This window comes from Elephas maximus, chromosome 24, assembly GCF_024166365.1.
Source record: "Elephas maximus indicus isolate mEleMax1 chromosome 24, mEleMax1 primary haplotype, whole genome shotgun sequence".
In the NCBI taxonomy this organism is placed as follows: Eukaryota; Metazoa; Chordata; class Mammalia; order Proboscidea; family Elephantidae; genus Elephas; species Elephas maximus.
The window spans coordinates 38464790-38478384 of NC_064842.1; the positions used below are offsets into that span (position 1 = coordinate 38464790).

The following is a 13595-nucleotide window of genomic DNA, read 5'->3' on the forward strand; positions in this document are numbered from 1 at the left end:
GTGGTATATTCACACAATGGAATACGACGCATCGATAAAGAACAGTGACGAATCTCTGAAACATTTCATAACATGGAGGAACCTGGAAGGCATTATGCTGAGCGAAATTAGAGGCAAAAGGACAAATATTCTATAAGACCACTATTATAAGATCTTGAGAAATAGTATAAACCGAGAAGAACACATACTTTTGTGGTCACGAAGGGGGGAGGGAGGGAGGATGGGCGAGGGTTTTTTACTGATTAGTCAGTAGATAAGAACTACTTTAGGTGAAGGGAAGGACAATACTCAATACATGGAAGGTCAGCTCAACTGGACTGGACCAAAAGCAAAGAAGTTTCCGGGATAAACTGAATGCTTCAAAGGGCAGCGGAGCAAGGGCGGGGGTTTGGGGACTGTGGTTTAAGGAGACTTCTAAGTCAATTGGCAAAATAATTCTATTATGAAAACATTCTGCATCACACTTTGAAATGTGGCGTCTGGGGTCTTAAATGCTAACAAGCGGCCATCTAAGATGCATCAATTGGTCTCAACCCACCTGGATCAAAGGAGAATGAAGAACACCAAGGTCACACGATAACTATGAGCCCAAGAGACAGAAAGGGCCACATGAACCAGTGACTTACATCATCCTGAGACCAGAAGAACTCGTTGGTGCCCGGCCACAACCGATGGCTGCCCTGACAGGGAGCACAACAGAGAACCCCTGAGGGAGCAGAAGATCAGTGGGATGCAGACCCCAAATTCTCACAAAAAGACAATACTTAATGGTCTGAGTGAGACTAGAGGAATCCCAGCGGTCATGGTCCCCAAACCTTCTGTTGGCCCAGGACAGGAACCATTCCCGAAGACAACTCATCAGACATGGAAGGGACTGGACGGTGGGCAAGAGAGAGATGCTGATGAAGAGTGAGCTACTTGTATCAGGTGGACACTTGAGACTGTGTTGGCATCTCCTGTCTGGAGGGGAGATGGGAGGGTAGAGAGGGTTGGAAGCTGGCAAAATTGTCACGAAAGGAGAGACTGGAAGGGCTGACTCATTAGGGGGAGAGCAAGTGGGAGTATGGAGTAAGGTGTATATAAACTTATATGTGACAGACTGACTTGATTTGTAAACGTTCACTTGAAGCTCAATAAAAATTTAGAAAAAAAAAAAAAAGAAGTGGTTGATGTTCAATCATTTCAGGAGGTAGCATATGATCAAGAACCAATGGTACTGAAGGAAGAAGTCCAAATAAGCAGCCCTGAAGGCACTGGTGAAAAGCAAGCCTCCAGGAATTGATGGAATACCAATTGAGAATTCTCAACAAACAGATGCAACACTGGAGGTGCTCACTCGTCTATGCCAAGAAATTTGGAAGACAGTTACCTGGCCAACTGACTGGAAGAGACTCATATTTGTACCCATTCCAAAGAAAGGCGATCCAACAGTATGCAGAAATTATAGAACATCATTAACATCACACACAAGTAAAATTTTGCTAAAGATAATTCAAAAAGAGTTGCAGCAGTACACTGACTGGGAACTGCCAGAAATTTAGGCTGGATTCAGAAGAGGACTTGGAACGAGGGATATCACTGCTGATGTCAGATGGATCTTGGCTGAAATCAGAGAATATGAGAAAGATGTTTACCTGTGTTTTATTGACTATGCAAAGGCATTTGACTGTATGGATCATAACAAATAATAGATAACACTACAAAGAACGGGAATTTTAGAACCTTTAATTGTGCTCAAGTGGAAACGGTACATAGACAAAGACGCAGTTGTTAGAACAGCACAAGGGGACGCTGTGTGGTTTAAAATCAGGCAGGGTATGCGTCAGGGTTGTATTTTTTTCACTATACTTCTTCAGTCTGTATGCTGAAAAATAATCCGAGAAGTTGGACTATGTGACAAAGAATGGAGGAAGACTCATTAACAACTTGTGATATGCAGATGACACAACCTTGCTTGCTGAAAATGAAGAGGACTTGAAGTACTTACTGATGAAGATCAAAGACTATAGCCTTCAGTATGAACTACACCTCAACATAAAGAAAACAAAAATCCTTACAACTGGACCGATAAGCAATACCATGATAAATGGAGAATATATTGAAGTTGTCAAGGATTTCATTTTACTTGGATCCACAATCAACACCCATGGAAACAGCACTCCAGAAATCAAACTACGTATTGCATTGGGCAAATCTGCTGCAAAAGGTCTCTTTAAACTGTTGAAAATAAAGATGTCGTTTTAAGCACCTCAGATGCATGTGAAAGCTGGACAATGAATAAGAAGACCAAAGAAGAATTGATGCCTTTGAATTATAGTGTTAGTAAAGAATACTGAATATACCATGGACTGCCAGAAGAATGAAGAAGTCAATCTTGTAAGAAATATAGACAGTGTGCTCCTTGGAAGCAAAGATGGTGAGACGTTGTCTCATACACTTTGGATATGTGATCAGGAGGGACCAGTCCCTGGAAAAGGACACCATGTTTGGTAAGGTAGAGGGTGAGTGAAAAAGATGAAGATTCTCGATGAGATGGATTGACACAGTGGCTGCAACAATGCACTCAAACACAGCAATGACTGTGAGGATGGTGCAGGACCAGGCAGTGTTCCAGTCTGTTGTACATATGGTTGGAACTGACTGGATGGCACGTAAGAGCACCAGCGACAATATTTTTAATCAGACTCTTCACTTCCATGAAGCATCTTAGATTTAGACTTGAATTTATCATTCAAAGAAACAGGGCAAAAACAATATAGCTGAATAAAAAATCTTAAAACGGTTCATTACAATGATGACCCTTGTAGACTAAGGACCTGTAAAGGCCTACAAAAATAAGGTGACTTAGTCAACAATCAACCGCAATACTGTTCAAGGTAAGAAATACGGGGTTTCAGAAGAAAGGATCCTCACACAATTAGTTATAAATAAACCCGGCTGTGGCTTGTTTATAGCACTCCTTGGTGATGTACATCAAATTCTAGTATATAAGAAATTCCACCATAGCTCCCTCCCCTGCCTCCTCAACTTATAGCAGTATCCACACCTTGAAAAACTAAGATTCAAATATAATACCAAGAAGTTAGTACTTTCTTGCAAACTGGTTACTTCCGAACTTTGATCACAGACTTAAAAGATTACATAAACTGCATTTTGCAATCAATCCTTAATGAGAAAAACTTCAGACAGACCTAAATACTTCATACCTGAAATATCTGTAGACTTTTACTGGTAACCCTAGATTGGTTAAACCAACGTAGCCCCTCAGGAAAATAATTTCTATTCACTCTACTTCCTGGCTGTAGATTCCTTAAATGAACAAGCTAACAATAATACTTGTTTTCAAAACCCATAAGATACTAAAAAACCAGTTAAGATGGATGCAGAAGTAACCTAACTTGATTGCCCATTTTCTTAATAGTCTAGTACACTTAGCAAAGAAATTAAAAAGGCAAGGAAAGCAGTGCTTGGAGTGTTGATTTTAAAAGTTGTATGGAGGGGAACGATCAGGACTTAGTTAACTGTCCTAAGCCAGACAGAGACCTCCACATTTTTGTAGGATAGCTGCATTCTGCAGACAAAGGCATTTTTTCATTTGTCCACATGGTTGGTTCCTGCAGCTTCCATTTCTGGTGTGCTTTATTATTCAGAAGATGTTTGTTATCCAGTCTTTTCAATTCCAACTTCCTGACTGCATCAAATTCTCATTTAAATAGATTTTAATACATTCAACTAAGCTAATGAAAAAACCAGGATTCAGATAACAGAAAAAGAATCAATAAAAAGACATATTTAGCATCCAAAATCAAAGTTATCTTTAGTCAAGGAGAATAGGTTGCAAAGGACAAGGGAAGGAGAATTGAGACACATATAAACATTACTTACATTCACCCCCCCTCTCATTCCCAACACTTTCCAAAGGAAATTTAATGTCTTCTCCTTTCTCACCAAACCACCCCAGCAGCCTAACTGTCCTAGCCACACAGCACTCAAATATCATCTTCAGGCACCTACAACTTCCATCACGTATCAATACCTCTGGATTCTGAATAAAGCTTAAGAACACTGTGTTTGCAATGGCATACCCAATGGGTAAAAATGAGTCTGCATTGCTGATTAATAATATGATATATATATATATATATATATAGGCACAATTTGCAAATTCCTCCAGAATACTCTGGTAAAGCAGTTTTGTACTATTTTAGGGGATATTATATAACACAGTAAAAACAAGAGTGAAATTAAGACTTGGAGACCTGGATCTTCATTTTGGTTCTGCCGCTGTATTGCTTGACCCTTTCAGAGACTTAACTTCTTCAACAAAACAGGTATTTTAGGCACTTTGTAAGAGTTTTTGTGAAGATTCAAACATAAAAAAGCAGAGTATCTAAGCAAAAGCTAACTGGGCTAATTTTTCTTAAAGACTCTATTTGACAGTGGAAGTAAAATGCTATGTTTAAATTAGATAAAGGTTTCTTAAGTGAAATAAATTAAATAATTAACAAGTTCAGATAATACAGTTAGCAAAATTTCCCCTAATGATTAATGACAGCCAAAATATACAAGTTGAAATTAAATGAGATTTCTTAATTTGAAATACACTTTTCTGAACGACTTGGGGTCAATCTAAGGTAACAAGCAATGTTTGACTCTATCTGAATTCCTATGTCTAAAGATTAAGGACATTTGATACAGTGTATAAACATAGCTTGAAAGGGACACAAGTTGTTGGAAGTAATCCATGAAGGGACATGGAATGAGGAGATGAAAGGCAGGAATGAAAAGGAGAAGACAAATACAGAAGATATTTTAAAGAAAGCACTACTGTCATCTGATGAATAACAAGAAGGAAGATAAAAGACGAGATGCAACAATAATGCTTATGGAGTTTTAGGCTGCAAGGAAATGGTCAAACTCCATATGTAAGTAAATTTGATTTTAAATTCATGAAATGCCATAGGGTAGGGTTACAGTGAATAAAAAACATTAATTCAACATTTTCCATATGATAGTAAATCATTGTAATAGGCTATACTGTTTAAATTTCAAGTTATTACCTTGATTCACAAACAGAATGACAAATTGGCATAAACGTGTCTTCACATGTCTGCTCAATATAAAAAGTCAAATGACTTATTAAAGAAACATCCATTATTTGAGACTAAATAATTAAAAAGTTCTTAATGTTTAAAATTGCATCACACACACAACTTCTCAATAGTTTAATTTTTTTCCAACACTTTTTAAAATTCTAGCTCCTGGCTAAATTTGCTTTGAAACCTTCATTAGAAATCAAATTTCAAATAGATAATTTCATTGTTACTAGCAATTCAGAAACTAAATTGTCTTTTGTAACAGAGATTACTTTTGTCGCTAGATTGAACAATCACATGTGGTATGGGAAGAGGAGGCAGTACAGATGGCAACAGTACAAGTGACAGTGTGAGTGAGAGCTAGAGTAATAGCAACATAAACAATGGGAAGAAAAATACAAGATATGAAAGAGCTGTTTAATTTTTCTGGTATATATTATACTATATTATGAAAATAGTAACTACCCTTAAACATTTTAAGAAAGAAAATGTCTATTTACTCTTTTAATGCAGTACAGAAGTTTGCTGAGCAATGGCAAGAGGCAAACCTAAGATAATTAATGTGATTATTACAAACAAAAAAACAACCTTATATTTGTATTTGTAGAAGTAATACCAGTGTTAACGGTTGTTGCCATTCAACCAGTTCCTGTCCCTTCCTGCCTTCTCATTCTGCCTCCAGACAGGAGCCGCCCATTTGGTCTCTCGTATCTGCTTGAACTAAGAAACACATTCTTCATGAGTGTTATTTTATATTTTATAGTCCAGTCTAATCTTTGTCTGAAGAGTGAGCTTCAGGAATGGTTTTAGTTCTGAGTTAACAGAGAGTCCAGGGGCCAAGCTCAGAGATGCACAGAACTGGAAAGAGCATTACTCCAACGCTTACAACAAGAAAAAAGCTGAATAACTGCAAATTAATGACATTTCTTGAACCTACTAGAGAACTGAGGTCCTGGGCAAAACAATATGAAATCTGAGGAGACAGGTGCCTGCAGGGAGAGACAGTATCTAAGCATTTGCTTACCAGGGATAAAACCAAAACCAAAAAACCAAACCCATTACCATCGAGTTGATTCCAACTCGCAGTGATCCTCTAGGACAGAGCAGAGCTGCCCTATATGGTTTCCAAGGAGTGCCTGGTGGATTTGAACTGGTGACTTTTTGGTTAGCAGCCATAGCTCTTAACCACTATGCCACCAGGGTTTCCTTACCAGGGATAGACTTGGCTATATAAGAAGGAAAATTTAGCTAAAATTATTATTTTTTTTAAATTGCTAAAGGCTGAGTGTGTTCTAGCTACAAAGTGTAGAGCCCCTGGGGGCTATAGACATGGGGAACAGGGGTTATACCCTCTTGCAGCTTTCTCCTCCATGGCCACCACCAAGGAAGATTAGGAAGAATCCTGAGAAAGTTTGTGTTGGTGGCTGGAGGAGGGAACAGCAATCACTGCCAAAACTACTGCCTCTTCCTTGTGTCCTCTATGGTATAAAAAAATTAGTATGTGAAGGAAATGACAACAAAACTGTAGCCTGGGACACTGTGTAAAAAAACCTACTGCAGGTCAGGAAGGGGAACAGGAAACAAAAAGGCTATATCCTTGGTGGAAGGGCAGAAACAACTGCGAAGTGCACATGCCCAAGATTCAGGTTTACTGTACCTGACTTAGAATGAGGATTACTCAAAATCAAAGAATACCCCTTCTCTTCTAACCACCCCCACCAAATAAACAAGCATTGGATTGCTGCAAGAGACAAATTCTTTCTGGGAAGCAGTGCAAAAGCAAGACTCAAACCCAAGCAAAGAGAATGCATTGAGAAAAATCCTCTGTCATATTAGTGCACACACCCTAAACAGAAAATATCACTAGAAAAATTTGATACTGTGGTACACTGAAGGTAACTACTTTAACAACAAACTTCAAAACAATCTAAATCATGACTAGTTTAACACATTCGCACACTGAGGACCTAGTAAAAGGAAAGGTATACTCATCTCCAAGCATATTACAGTATTTACCTCAGTATCTTCGGTCCTATATAACATGTCCAGCTTTAAAACAAAAATTGTAAGACATCTAGAAAGACAGGAAAAAACACAGTACAAAGAGACAAAGCAATCATTAAATCAGACTCGGATATGACATAGATGTCGGCACCACCAGAAATAAAATGACTACGATTAATACGTTGAAGGATCTACTGGAAAAGATGGACAATGTATAAGGTCAGATAGGTAATTTCAGCAGAGAGATTTAAACTATAAGAAAGAATCAAATAGAAATGCTAGAAATAAAAACCACAGAGATGAACAATGACTTTGATAGTATCATCAGCAAACTTGATACAGTAAAGGGAAGAACAGGTTATACCTGAAAAGAAGACAACAGAAATAGAAAATAAGACAATAGAAATTACACCTGAAAAGAAGACAACAGAAATAGAAAATAAGACAATAGAAATTACCTAAAATGAAACACACAGAAGTCTGTTTGTGAAAAATAGAACAAAACAAACCAGAGCATCCAAGAGGTGTGGTAAAATATCAAACAGACTAATACACACATAATTAGAATCCCAGGTACATAGAGAGAGAATAAAGCTGGAGAAATATTTGAAAAAATGTTGGGAATACCGATGGACATCAAACTATAGATTCAAGAAGTTCAGAGAACTCCAAGCAGGCCAAATATCACAGAAATCCACACCTTAGCATAACACATATAAAACACTGAAAATTAAAGACAAACAGAAAATCTTGATGGCAGTCAGAGAAAAAAAAAGGACACATTACCTAGAGAGGAACAAGGACAGGGATTATAGCAAACTTCTCCGAATAGCCATGTAAGCAATAAGACAATGGTGTTAACATCTTTAAAGAGCTGGGGGGAGGGAGGTGGGTGGGTGGGTTGTCAACCCAGAATTCTATGAGCACAAAAATATCCTTAAAAATATGAAGGATACCAGTGGACTTACTCTACAAGGAATGTTAAAGGATGTTTTCCTTGTACAAGACTTACGATGCAGGTTAGAAATCTGGATTTAAACAGAAATGAAGAACACTGGAAACAAAATGAAGATAATGTTATTTGTATTTGCTCTTAAAAAAAAACATTTTTTTTTTATTTTCTGAAAAAAACTAAAGCAAAATGAGTAACATTATGCACTGTGTGTTTGTCAAAGTAAAATATATGACAACAGTAGCACAAAGGATGGAAGGGAGAAATTGGGAATATAAGATTCTTACACTACACTTGAAACAATATGATGTTATTTGAAGACCCAACCCAAACCCACTGCCATAGGGTTTTTAAGGCTGTAAATCTCTACAGAAGCAGACTGCCACACCTTTCTCCAGTGGAGTCGCTGGTGGTTTTGAACCAGTGACCTTGCAGTTAGCAGTCAACTGCTTTAACCACTGCGCCACCACGGCTCTTTTATTTGAAGATAGACTCAGGTTATTCAAAAACGTATATTGTAAATTTTAGGGCAATCACTAAAACAAAGGTAGAAATGATAAATTAAAAGAGGTGACAATAGGGAATCATAAAAAAATGTTCAATAAAACTCACAGAAGGCAGAAAAAGTGGGAAAAAAGAAACAAACAAAAAAAGGAAGCAGTTAGCAATACGGTAGATTTTGATCCAACCTAAATGTATGCACCTAACAATAGTACATCAAAATACATAAAGCACAAACTGACAGATCTAAAAAGGACAAACAGAAAAGCCACAATTATAGTTGGAGACTTCAATAATACTCTCTTGATAATGGATACAGCAAGTAGGCAGAAAATCAGTAAGGATTTTAAATACATGTCATATATATGACAATAATGACACAAAAAATGTGGAAACAAAGTTTCTACATTTTACTGAATTTGTATTAGTATTACTTCGAAGAAGACTGTGAGAAATTAAAATGCATGTTCTAATCCCTAGAGCAATCACTAAAAAAATAACATTCAAAAAGATAAAAAAAAATTAGAAAAATAAGTATAATAGAAGGCAGTCAAAGGTGTGTTGAGGGCAACAAAAAACACAGCACAGGTAGAAAACAAACAACAAAATGACTAATATACATCAACAACATCAATATTTACATTAAATGTGAATGGTCTAAAATTACCAATCAAAAGGCATAAATCGTCAAACTAGGGAAAAAAATAGGAAGATCCAACTATATACCATCTACAAGAGATACATCTTACATTTAAAAATATACATACATTTAAATTTAATAAAGGAGAAATGATATAACATGTAAACAATAATCATATGGCTATATTAATATAAAACAAAATAGATCGTACAACTAGAAATACTATTAAAGACAAAAAAAAAGTCATTTAGTAATGACAAAAAGTCAATATCCGTCAAAAAGCTATCACAATTATAAATATATAAACACTGAACAACAAAACAAAAACTGATGGAATAAAGAAGGAGAAATAGGTAACTGAACAATTAATATACCTCCACTCTCAATAACTGATAGAAAAACTACATAGAAAATTAGCAAGAATATTAAAAAAAATTCCAAAATACTATTACCAAATTAACTTGACATTTATAGAACATCCTACCTAAGAAAAGCAGAATATACATTCTTCTCAATTGAACATGGAACATACACAAAGACAAACCATATTGGGAACCATAAAAGAAAATTTAAATTTAATAGGAATCATACAATGTATGTTCTCAGATCATAGCAAAATTAAAATAAAAATCAAGAAAATAAAGATAACTAGAGAATCCCCAAAAATAGATACCAAGCAACATACTTCTAAATAACCCAAATGTCAAACAGAAAATCTCAAGAAAAATTAAGGAAAAAAAAAAAAAAAATCACGAGCCGAATTTAAGTAAAAATTAGAGGGCTGGCTTATGTCTTAAGTACTTGTTCCTTTTGGATGTGCCTTTTAGAAGTGGGGAAAATAGATGGTACTGATTAGGGGAATGTATAAGCAAGGCAAAGTTTGCTGTATGTTTTTTGTTCATTAACTTTTCATTTCAAATGCTTTAAAAGTTCCTCATGAACAGCTCTTACCGATTTTTCTCTCAAAAGCAGTCACAGAGAAGAAAGCTAGACAGTGTGACAAGCAATTACCAATCACTCTTTTTTACTGATACATTGATTCCCCAGAAGACTTCAAAACATTTTCAAGGAGAAAAAGAATGGAGGAGGGGAAAATAAAGTTAAGTAGTAAGATCCCATGTGCTTTGGCAGGACTGAATACTACTACTTTCAATGAAAGGATTCCTATGGTCTTTGAAAAGTTTATGAATGTGCTTGTACGTATACACAAATACCTGCGTATTTAGAGTGGAAACAGAAACTGTTCTACCTCACTAAAAGGCTGAGTTTAGGCTTGTACTGGAGAATCATTGATACTTTTTAAAGTTTGATTGTTGCTCTAAGTAAAATTTAAAAAATATATATATTTTGAACAGGGATTGTGCGGGAAGGGAGAACTAGCAGGTCAAATTAATAAAATAATCTCTTAGCTCTAGGACCTCAAATTCAAATTTTAATCCACTTACTCAGCTAAATCTGCCATTCACAGTATTTTAAAAAGAAAAAAACATACAAAAACTTATTACCAAAAATTTCCTGTCAGGTGGAATATTCTATTCAGGAAGTAACCTTGATGGGAAAAGGTCAGAAAAACACATCTTATTATCTGAGGTACTGCATTTGAATAACTTCTCAGAAATGTATAAGGAAGAAAATATTAGATACTAAAAGAACACTGTGTTAGTTTCTTATACTCTACATAAAAAACATGCCTTCCAAATTTTAAGACTTAGGATGAAGATCTTTGTTTTTATATGTATCCTTAACAATGAAGAGGACCCCTGGTGGTACAGTGGTTAAGCAGCCCCTGCTAACCAAAAGGTTAGTGGTTTGAACCCATCAACCTCTCCAAGGGAGCAGAAAGATGTGGCAGTCTGCTTCTGTAAAGATTTACAACCTTGGAAACGCTATGGCGCAGTCCTACTCTCCTGTAAAGTCACTGCAAACTGGAGTTGACTCAATGGCAATGGGTTTGGTTTGGCTTTCTGGTTTAACAATGAGGTAAAAATACTCAATAAACAAATACTGTGGTAAAACTATTTTCCTACTTGTTTTGAGAGAGATGAAAACTGAATCTCACCCACTAAAAATAAACCAAACCAAAACAAAAAATCCTACTGAGAAATCCCCAAGGGTATCATTACTCACTGAAAATGTACTGAAGCTACATTTTCTTCACAACTGACCTACATCTTTTGTTATCAATATTATTCCATCCAAAAAAACTCATGTGGGGTGAGAAGATGGTGGCATGAGCAGGTCTAAGATTTTGACCTTTCCCACACGAATGACAAGAAAAGCAACTAGAAATCTACACTTAACTCTGTTAGGAACTCTTAAAATGTAGGCAAAGAATGGCCGCAAGGATCTACAAAATACAAGCATGAACTATAAACTATAGTTCTGTAAGTACATATTTATGCTACAAGGCACATGTAGTAGAAAGATATAACAATTGATAAACACAACATACTTGGGAGGGGGAGTGATATATGAATAGAGCAATTACACATTACTGAAGTTATTAAACTGCTATCAATTTAAACATGGTTGATAAAAAATATAAGATGTGAAATATAATCCTCATGGTAACCACAAGTAAATAATTTAAAAATACACACAAAAGGAACAGAGAATCAAAATGTTTCACTATAAAATATCAACACTACACAAATATTGGCAGTACTGGAAGAAATGAGGGACAAAGAAAGTATAAGACTGACAAAAAACAATAAAATGGCAGTAGTAAACCCTTCCTTAATTACCATGAATGTAAACAGATTAAACACTCCAATAAAATGGCAGACTGGTAGATGAATAAAAAACATCACCAACTATATGCTGTCTACATGAGACACATCTCAGGCTCAAAAACACAAACGGCTTGAAAATAAAAGAATGAAAAGAAATATTCATGCATACAGTAACCAAAAGAGAGCTGGGGGTAGTGATTCCAATATCAGACAAAATAGATTTTAAGTCAAAACTTGTTATAATAGACAAAGAAGGAGATTATATAATGCTAAAGGGTCAATTCATCCACAAGATGTTACAATCATATATGCACCTGACATCAAGGCCCCAAAATATATAAGGCAAACACTAAGAGAATTAAAGGAAGAAATAGCTGTTCTACAATAATAGTTGGAGATTTCAATACACCACTTTCAATAATGGACAGAACATCTACAAAGATCAATACAGAAATAGAGGATTTGAACAATGCTATAAACCACCTAGATCTAACATTTACAAAACACTCCACTGAATAATAGCACATATACATTTTTCTCCAGTGCACATGGATCGTTCTCTAGGATAGATCATACGCTAGGCCACAAAGCATGTCTCAAGAAATTTTAAAGGACTGAAATAATACAAAGTATGTTCTCCAACCACAATGGGATAAAACCAGAAATTAATAACAGAAGGAAAACTGGAAAATACACAAATACGTGAAAATAAAATGACACACTATTAAACAACAAATGGGTCAAATTAAAAAATCAAGAGAGAAACCGGAAAATTACAGCTGAATGAAAATGAAAGTACAATATACCAAAACTTATGGGATACGGCAAAGGCAGTGATCAGAGGGAAACAGACAATGGTAAGTGCTAACATTAAAAAAAAAAAAAAAATCAATAACCTACTTTTACAGCTTAATGTACTAGTGAAAAAAAAAAAAAAAAGAAGCAAACCAAGCTGAAAGCTAACAGAAGGAAGGAAATAACATCAATCAGAACATAGATAAATAAAATAGAGAAGAGAAAAATGATGTTGTTAGTTGCTGTTTAACTGGTTCCGACTCGCAGAGACCCCACGTACAATAGAACGAAACACTGCCTGGTCCTATGCCATCCTCACAATCATTGCTATGTTTGAGCCCATTGTTGCAGCCACTGTGTCAGTCCATCTCGTTGCAGGTCTTCCTCTTTTTTGCTGACCCTCTATTTTATGAAACATGACATCCTTCTACACAGAGTTGTCACTTTTGATAACACGTCCAAAGTACATGAGATGAAGTGTCACCATCTTCATTTCCAAGGACCACTCTGGCTGTATTTCTTCAAAGACAGAAGACTTCTGGCAGACCACGGTATATTCAATATTCTTCACCAACACCACAATTCAAAGGCATCGATTCTTCAGTCTTCCTTATTGATTGTCCAGCTTTTGCACACGTATGAGGTGATCGAAAATATCATGGCTTGGGTCAGGTGCACCTGAAGGCTCCAAGTGACACCTTTGCTCTTCAACACTTTAAAGAGGTCTTTTGCAGCACATTTAACCCATGTAATACATCATTTGATTTCTTGACTGCTGCTTCCATGGCCGCTGACTGTGGATCCAAGTAAAGTGAAATCCTTGACAACTTCAATCGTTTCTCCATTTATCATGATGTTGCTTATTGGTCCAGTTG

General features: G+C 36.1%; 1 protein-coding gene and 1 non-coding gene across 4 annotated transcripts in view; both read right to left on the minus strand.

The window, feature by feature from the left end:
- Nucleotides 1-13595, minus strand: part of COP1 (COP1 E3 ubiquitin ligase) — a 251614-nt gene that overhangs the window by 29071 nt on the left and 208948 nt on the right. The gene's annotated exons all lie outside the window — the stretch shown is intronic.
- On the minus strand, nt 3488-3628 carry LOC126067117 (small Cajal body-specific RNA 3). Its single transcript, XR_007515346.1, has one exon. It is a non-coding gene; the product is annotated as a small Cajal body-specific RNA 3 (non-coding RNA).